This window comes from Geotrypetes seraphini, chromosome 5, assembly GCF_902459505.1.
Source record: "Geotrypetes seraphini chromosome 5, aGeoSer1.1, whole genome shotgun sequence".
Taxonomy (NCBI): Eukaryota; Metazoa; Chordata; class Amphibia; order Gymnophiona; family Dermophiidae; genus Geotrypetes; species Geotrypetes seraphini.
Genome location: NC_047088.1, coordinates 63,382,015 through 63,388,888, shown reverse-complemented (window position 1 = coordinate 63,388,888; position 6,874 = coordinate 63,382,015). Strand labels below are relative to the sequence as shown.

The 6,874-nt window shown below is 43.0% G+C and overlaps 1 protein-coding gene across 1 annotated transcript in view; it reads left to right on the top strand.

The window, feature by feature from the left end:
- The window catches only part of MPP1 (membrane palmitoylated protein 1), a 122,203-nt gene that overhangs the window by 2,771 nt on the left and 112,558 nt on the right, over window positions 1-6,874 (top strand). The gene's annotated exons all lie outside the window — the stretch shown is intronic.

The window sequence follows — 6,874 nt, the reverse complement described above, 5'->3', positions numbered from 1 at the left end:
TGAAGTTTAAAAGGTACGTGGAAAGGGAAGGGGGCACACGTGAGGCAGGGGAGGGGCGTCACTCACCCTTGCTACGCCACTGCCTCTCTGGGGCTCTTACAAAAACGAAAGTTAAAAAAACAGTGCCTAGAGGCTGCTAACAGTGATGTTTAAACTTCCTTAACTCTTGTTTTGCAGTCAGGGTGTGCACATTGCTCCCAAAACTTAAAAGAAACAATTAGTAAAAAGCAAGCTTCTAAAATAAACAGATAGAAGAAAATGTTTAAGTCCCTGCAATACACTACACTACAAACTTCCAGCAGATATCACAGGACCCACAGTTACTGACACGAAAAGGCATTCATCTTAAGGGGATCCTACACATCTTCCTCCTCTAATGTAGGATATATTATTCAGTGCAATATGAAGGAGGATGATACATTGGAAAGAGGCCCGATTTTCAAAAACACTAATTTGTTCCCATAGATATAAGAGTAGAAGCCACAGTGCACACTGAGAAGCCACAGTGCACACTGAGATGACATCTCTATGGCGGAGCACTTCTTGAGACTAGTCCACCAAATCAACAGTCTAACCAGAACATGCAGAGGGAACCTTCAGACAATCCAGGAATGTGTGACTTTTATGAAGTTTAAAACGGGGCTGTGCAGTTGGAGTCGGAATCAATATTGAAGGGCTGGTGTGCCAACAACACGGTCCTGATTTAAAATGATCAGACATTTTGGAATCAACAAGAAATGACTAAACAAAGATGGAAGGATGCATGAGGGTTTGTCCCAATTGTCAAACATTAACAGGGGTTGAGCAGCCTGATCCCACCCCTGCTGGACTTATCCAGGTACAGAAAGCCTGGGATCCTTAGGCCGGGATCTGGAGCAGTTAATAAGGGGAGATTGTAACAGGAGGACGTGGAACAGGGGTGAGTGGAAGTAGAGGTGACATGTGCAGGGCATGCGAAAGGAAAGTGGGGGAGTCAGAACACATAGTCTTAGCCCAATAGCCTGGCTTGGATTCTACAAAAATATAGGAAGAGGGAACAGGGTTGGTGGAAGAGGGAGCAGAAGAAATCGGATGAGCATGCTCCTCATTTAGAAAAAGTCACGCCTGTGCCCCAGATCTTTCCCTTCCTTCCTTCTCTATTGGCATGGAATGGACTTAGCACAGGGAGAGTTAGAAGGTGGACAAGGTTTTTAGCCCAGTGGTGGGTTAAGGGTTGTCATGGCTGGTGGTCACACAAGCTGTTTAGATCAGTGGTTCCCAACTCTCTCCTGGAGGACCACCAGGCCAGTCGGGTTTTCAGGATAGCCCAATGAATATGCATGAGAGAGATCTGCATATAATGGAGGTGCCAGGCATGCAAATCTGTTCCATGCATATTCATTAGGGCTATCCTGAAAACCTGACTGGCCTAGTGGTCCTCCAGGACAGGGTTGGGAACTACTGGTTTAGATGATTTGGGGGGGGGGAGGTTTGAGGTGAGGCCTTCACAGATAGGGTCTGGTGATTTAGTCATGTGGCATAATGGATCCATGCCTGCTCAGTAGGCACTAGCTAGTTTAGGGGTGGGCAACTCTGGTCCTCGAGGGCTGGAATCCAGTCGGGTTATCAGGATTTCCCCAATGAATATGCATTGAAAGCAGTGCATGCAAATAGATCTCATGCATATTTATTGGGGAAATCCTGACTGGATTCCAGCCCTCGAGGACTGGAGTTGCCCACCCCTGAACTAGCTAGTGCCTACTGAGCAGGCATGGATCCATTATGCCACATGACTAAATCACCAGACCCTATCTGTGAAGGCCTCACCTCAAACCTCCCCCCCCCAAATCATCTAAACCAGTAGTTCCCAACCCTGTCCTGGAGGACCACTAGGCCAGTCAGGTTTTCAGGATAGCCCTAATGAATATGCATGGAGCAGATTTGCATGGAGCCTGAGCTAGTTGCATGGAGGGCTTGAATATGGGTAAAATGGAGCCTTAATTGTATTTGCTTAGCTAGTACTATGGCAGATGGTTTCTGCAGGAAAATGAATTTTCCTTATTGTAAATGGTATATCCAGAATATACTTGTATGCTTGGGTGAAGTATTCCTTGAACAGTTCATGTGGCAGATGAAATGTAAGGTGGATAAGTGCAAAGTGATACATATTGGGAAGAATAACCCCAAATTATAGCTATATGATGCCAAATTCCACATTAGGATTCACCACCTGAGAAAAGTATTTTGGTGTCCTTGTGGACAATATATTGAAATCTGCTCAGTGTGCAGTGGTAGCCAAAATAGCAAGCAGATTGTTGAGAATTACAGAATTACAGAGGGAATAGAACATAAACCCAAAGAATATCATAATGCCTTTGTATCGCTCCATGGTGAGACCGCACCTAGAATATTGGATGCAATTCTGGTCACCACATCTTAAAAAAGATATCTTGGAACTGGAAACGGTACAGAGAAGGGTGAGCAAAGTGATTTAAGGGGATGGAATGACTCGTATGAGGAAAAGCTAAAGTGGTTGAGGCTCTTCAGCTTGAAAAGATGTCCATAAATTGTTTCTAAGACAGACCTGGGGAAAGCTAAGTAGCTTACAAGTATTTGGCAGAGTTCCAAAAAGTAGCAAAGTTCCATTCTATATAACCCCAGAGATAAGCGGTACTTCTTATCTCTGGGGTCAAATAGCGTGGAACCTTGCTACTTTTGGGGTCTCTGCCAGGTACTTGTAACCTGGACTGTAACTCTTGGTCTGACTTAGAAGAGCAACTGTTATGTTCTTATGTTATATTAATAAATGAAGCTGTGTTCAATTTATTACAAACTTTGTTGTCTTGTTGTCTTTTTTTTTTTTTTTTTAAATATATTTATTCATTTTTCAGTCTAAAAACAGTGCATAAAGGAATACGTACAAGTAGTTTGAAAAACAGCACTTATATCTATCAATAAATACATGAGAAGTCATTTTCATCCCCCCCCCCCCCCACCACCAACCCTGATTCCAATGTATTCAATAAAATCTTATACCAGCACATACATGTAGTTAATAAACAAATCCTAATATAAGATCTACAGGTAAAATCATCATTTCAATGGTTTGGACTCTCCCCCCACCAAGAAAGATGTAAGGGATTCCAATGCTCACACATTTCTTTGACTTTCAGCAATCAAGATTTTTCATTTACTGTCATTCTTTGGATCATAATACCCAAATATTTTATTCCTTCTTCCTTCCAAAGGAATGTTGTCTTGTCTTCTTAATTTGTGTATGTGTCTGTGGGGAGGAGGCATGGGTAGATTTATGGGAGGTAAAGGCTGGCTGTCTTAGAGTCCCATGTTACTGAGCTTTCTAAGACATTAAAAGCTATACAATTTTATTGCCTGACACTTTCTGATCACTCATCAACTTTTACTCATTACACTCTCACTGCAGTGATTTTTATGATGTACTTATGTTTTCTAGTATTGACACCTTTTGCTTATTCTGTTCTCACTTGAAGAAGGGTGTGTTAGCTTCTGAAATCTAGTCAGGAAATGTATTAGGCTAATCCACCAAATAGGTTATCTGCTTATATTTTTTATTTATTAACTTTTATTTCTGTGCTTATGAAAAGGGAACAATATTCAATCAGCAGTGAAAAATATTAACAGGTGCTGGTTTTTGACATGTAAAGCACTAAAAATTAAATTTGGAGAGGTTCTCGATTAATGAAAGAAAGCTTAATCCTGCCTAAAATCGGATTGTCTTTATTGACGTGTATCAGGTCTGAGATCTTTTTTCTCTCAAGACAGAGAACACGAGTTGTGTTTTGAAACCTTGAGGACGATTTCTACATAAGTATTGAGGTTTCTGACCATTTTTTGGTGATGTAGTGTTATACTAGCTTATAAGAAGGGAGCCATATACCCTTTCACCCACTATATAGCTTCTTCTTTCTTGTAAACTTGATTAAATCTCTAGTGGGGGGAGGGGTGTCCACTGTCCATGATGGTGGTGGCCCCTTTCTGCAGTGTGAGATGTGGATCCAGGAGATGATCCTTTTGCATTTGATTGCAGAGTGCCCGGTTAGGATCCCTTCCAATGAGGCTCTAAGGTATTTTTCCCTCCGGAGCTTCCAGAGAAGTACCCAGTCTCCTGCTTGCAAACTGTGACCTTATTCTACAGATTATGTAACGCCCTACTGCCTGAGAGAGAGCTCATGATGTGCTGACAATAAGGGAGAATGTTGCTGCACAACAAAGGCATCTCGGTTACATTAGGGCAGGGGTGTCCAATGTCGGTCCTCGAGGGCCGCAATCCAGTTGGGTTTTCAGGATTTCCCCAATGAATATGCATGAGATCTATTAGCATACAATGAAAGCAGTGCATGCAAACAGACCTCATGTATATTCATTGGGGAAATCCTGAAAATCCGACTGGACTGTGGCCCTCGAGGACCGACATTGGACACCCCTGCATTAGGGGCTTCTTTTACAAAGGTGCGTTAGGGCTTTAATGTGCGGAATAGTGCACGCTGAATTGCCATGCGCGCTAGACCTTAATGCCAGTATTGAGCTGACATTAGTTCTAGGAGCATAGCGCGGGTTTAGCGCGCGCTAAAATCCTGCGTGTGCTAAAAACGCTAGCGCACCTTAGTAAAAGGAGCCCTAGATCTCTCCTTCTCTCTCTCTCTCTTCTTCTTCTCTATTGTTAAGGGTGGTTTTTCTTCCTCTCTCTCCCCTCTATTGTTAAGGGTGGATTTGGGCCTGTAGAGTATGGGAAAGTTTGGTTAAACTTAGGCTTTGCTACTTATCTGTCCAGAAACTGCATTTTTTTTTTTTTTTAAAGAAAATTGAGCTGTCAGCATTATTGATCCAAGCTGATATACTGAAAAGCATTGCAACATGGAGCTGGCTTGTTTATTTTAGATTAGATCATGGGACAGAAGAACCGTGGTGGAAGGCCATTTAGGTCATGATGATGTGGGACAATTATGCCCACCCATGAAGGTAGTAAGAGGGCAGGTCTGCAGAGACTCCCCTTTGATGGGCCTATCAGAGAATGGGTTGTACTGTTTATGCTTAAGCTGACTAGGCCTTTGCATCATAGGACCAATTCCCATGTCTTAGTACTCATTAAGCTGGACCAGTCATGAATTATCAAGCTTACTTCCTTGTCAGCCTGTAAACATCCAATGACTGGACTCACCATTAATGGCTATGGCGACAAACCTGAATAACAGTGTATCTCAAACTGTGTGCTACAGCAGTAGTTCCCAACCCTGTCCTGGAGGACCACCAGCCAGTCAGGTTTTCATGTTAGCCCTAGCTGAATATGCATGGGGTAGATTTCCATGCCTGTCACCTCAATTATATGCAAATCTCTCTCATGCATATTCAAGTTTCAAGTTTATTAAAATATTTTTTGACCGCTTATTCTAATTTTTAAGCGGTTAACAAAATAAAATTACATAAAAACAAACTATAAAAATTACATTGAGGCGTGTGGAAAACAAGGAAAACGGGTGACTTACACAGACATACAGCAACATTATGGGATGATGGGGAAGAACTACAATTGATATAGAATAGGCAAAACAAAAATGGGTAAAACGATAGGTTGGATAAAAAATAGCAAAAGGTTAAAATTTGATTATAAACTTAGCCCTTAAAAGGGCATTTTAACCAAAAGCATCTTGGAATAGATAATGGGATAATGGCTGATGGTCCTCCAGGACAGGGTTGAGAACCACTGCCCCAGAGGATTCCAGGCGTGGGCGAGAAGGATAGGCGCAGGCGCCGGATGACTGACTACAGGACGTGCCTCTCATTGCGAGAAGCACATCCCGTAGTCAGTCAATCGGTGTCGGCGCCTCTGCTCCTTCTCCTCACCATTCCTTCTGCATCACCGGCATTAATAGGAGGCTCAGCGCCATGGCTGGAGAACATCTGCTCATGCGCAGATGTCGATCGTGTCAATGTCTGCTCATATCCGGGTGCCATCTAGCCACAGCCCCGAGATTAGCGTGCTAGCAGTTTAAAAAGTTTTCAACACACTGCTGTATAACAGTGGATTTCCTGGATATTAGGAGAATTAGAATGTGAGAGAGCTGAGTATGAGCAAGAGCCAGAATGAGAGAGCGAGAGCATGATAGAATGTGAAACAGAATTGGCGGCTTCAGGCCCTGCAGAGAGACTGGAAAGATGAGCCATGGAGAAGGATGCCTTGCTGGGGTGGGGGCGTGGGGTGGGTTTAAAATAGAGAATGACACGGTGACAAAATTCATCACCGTTCCCGTCCCCGTGGATAACCGCGGGAAACCATCTTCATGTCATTCTTTAAAGAGAGAGGGAAGAATCAGAGTATGAATGGCCACAACCACTGACCCACAAGCTTTGCTTTGAAGAATGCTGGTGTAGAAGGACTGAGGTTGAAACAGACACTACAAAATGACAGTCTCTGGTATCCAGAGCAGATATTGTGATGTCATAATGCCTCATTCCACCAGTGCCTAAGAACCAATCACATCAGTGATGTCACAATGGCTTCATTATCCTTGGCTCACATAAGAATCAGAGTATGAATGGCCACAACCACTGACCCGCAAGCTTTGCTTTGAAGAATGCTGGTGTAGAAGGACCGAGGTTGAAATAGACACTAGAAAATTACATGGGATTATTTCCCGCGGTTATCTGCGGGGACAGGAACGGTGATGAATTTTGTCACCATGTCATTCTCTAGTTTAAAACCACAATCTCTTCCTGGGCAGAGGTGAGAAATTTCTATTCAAACTGAGCTAATATCAGAAACGCTGCCACAGTGAAATTCTGTTTTACATCAAACTCTTTTTAGAACAGTACTAGCCTGACAGCAACTAGCAAAGTTCAAGTCCAAACAAGGGGTAAC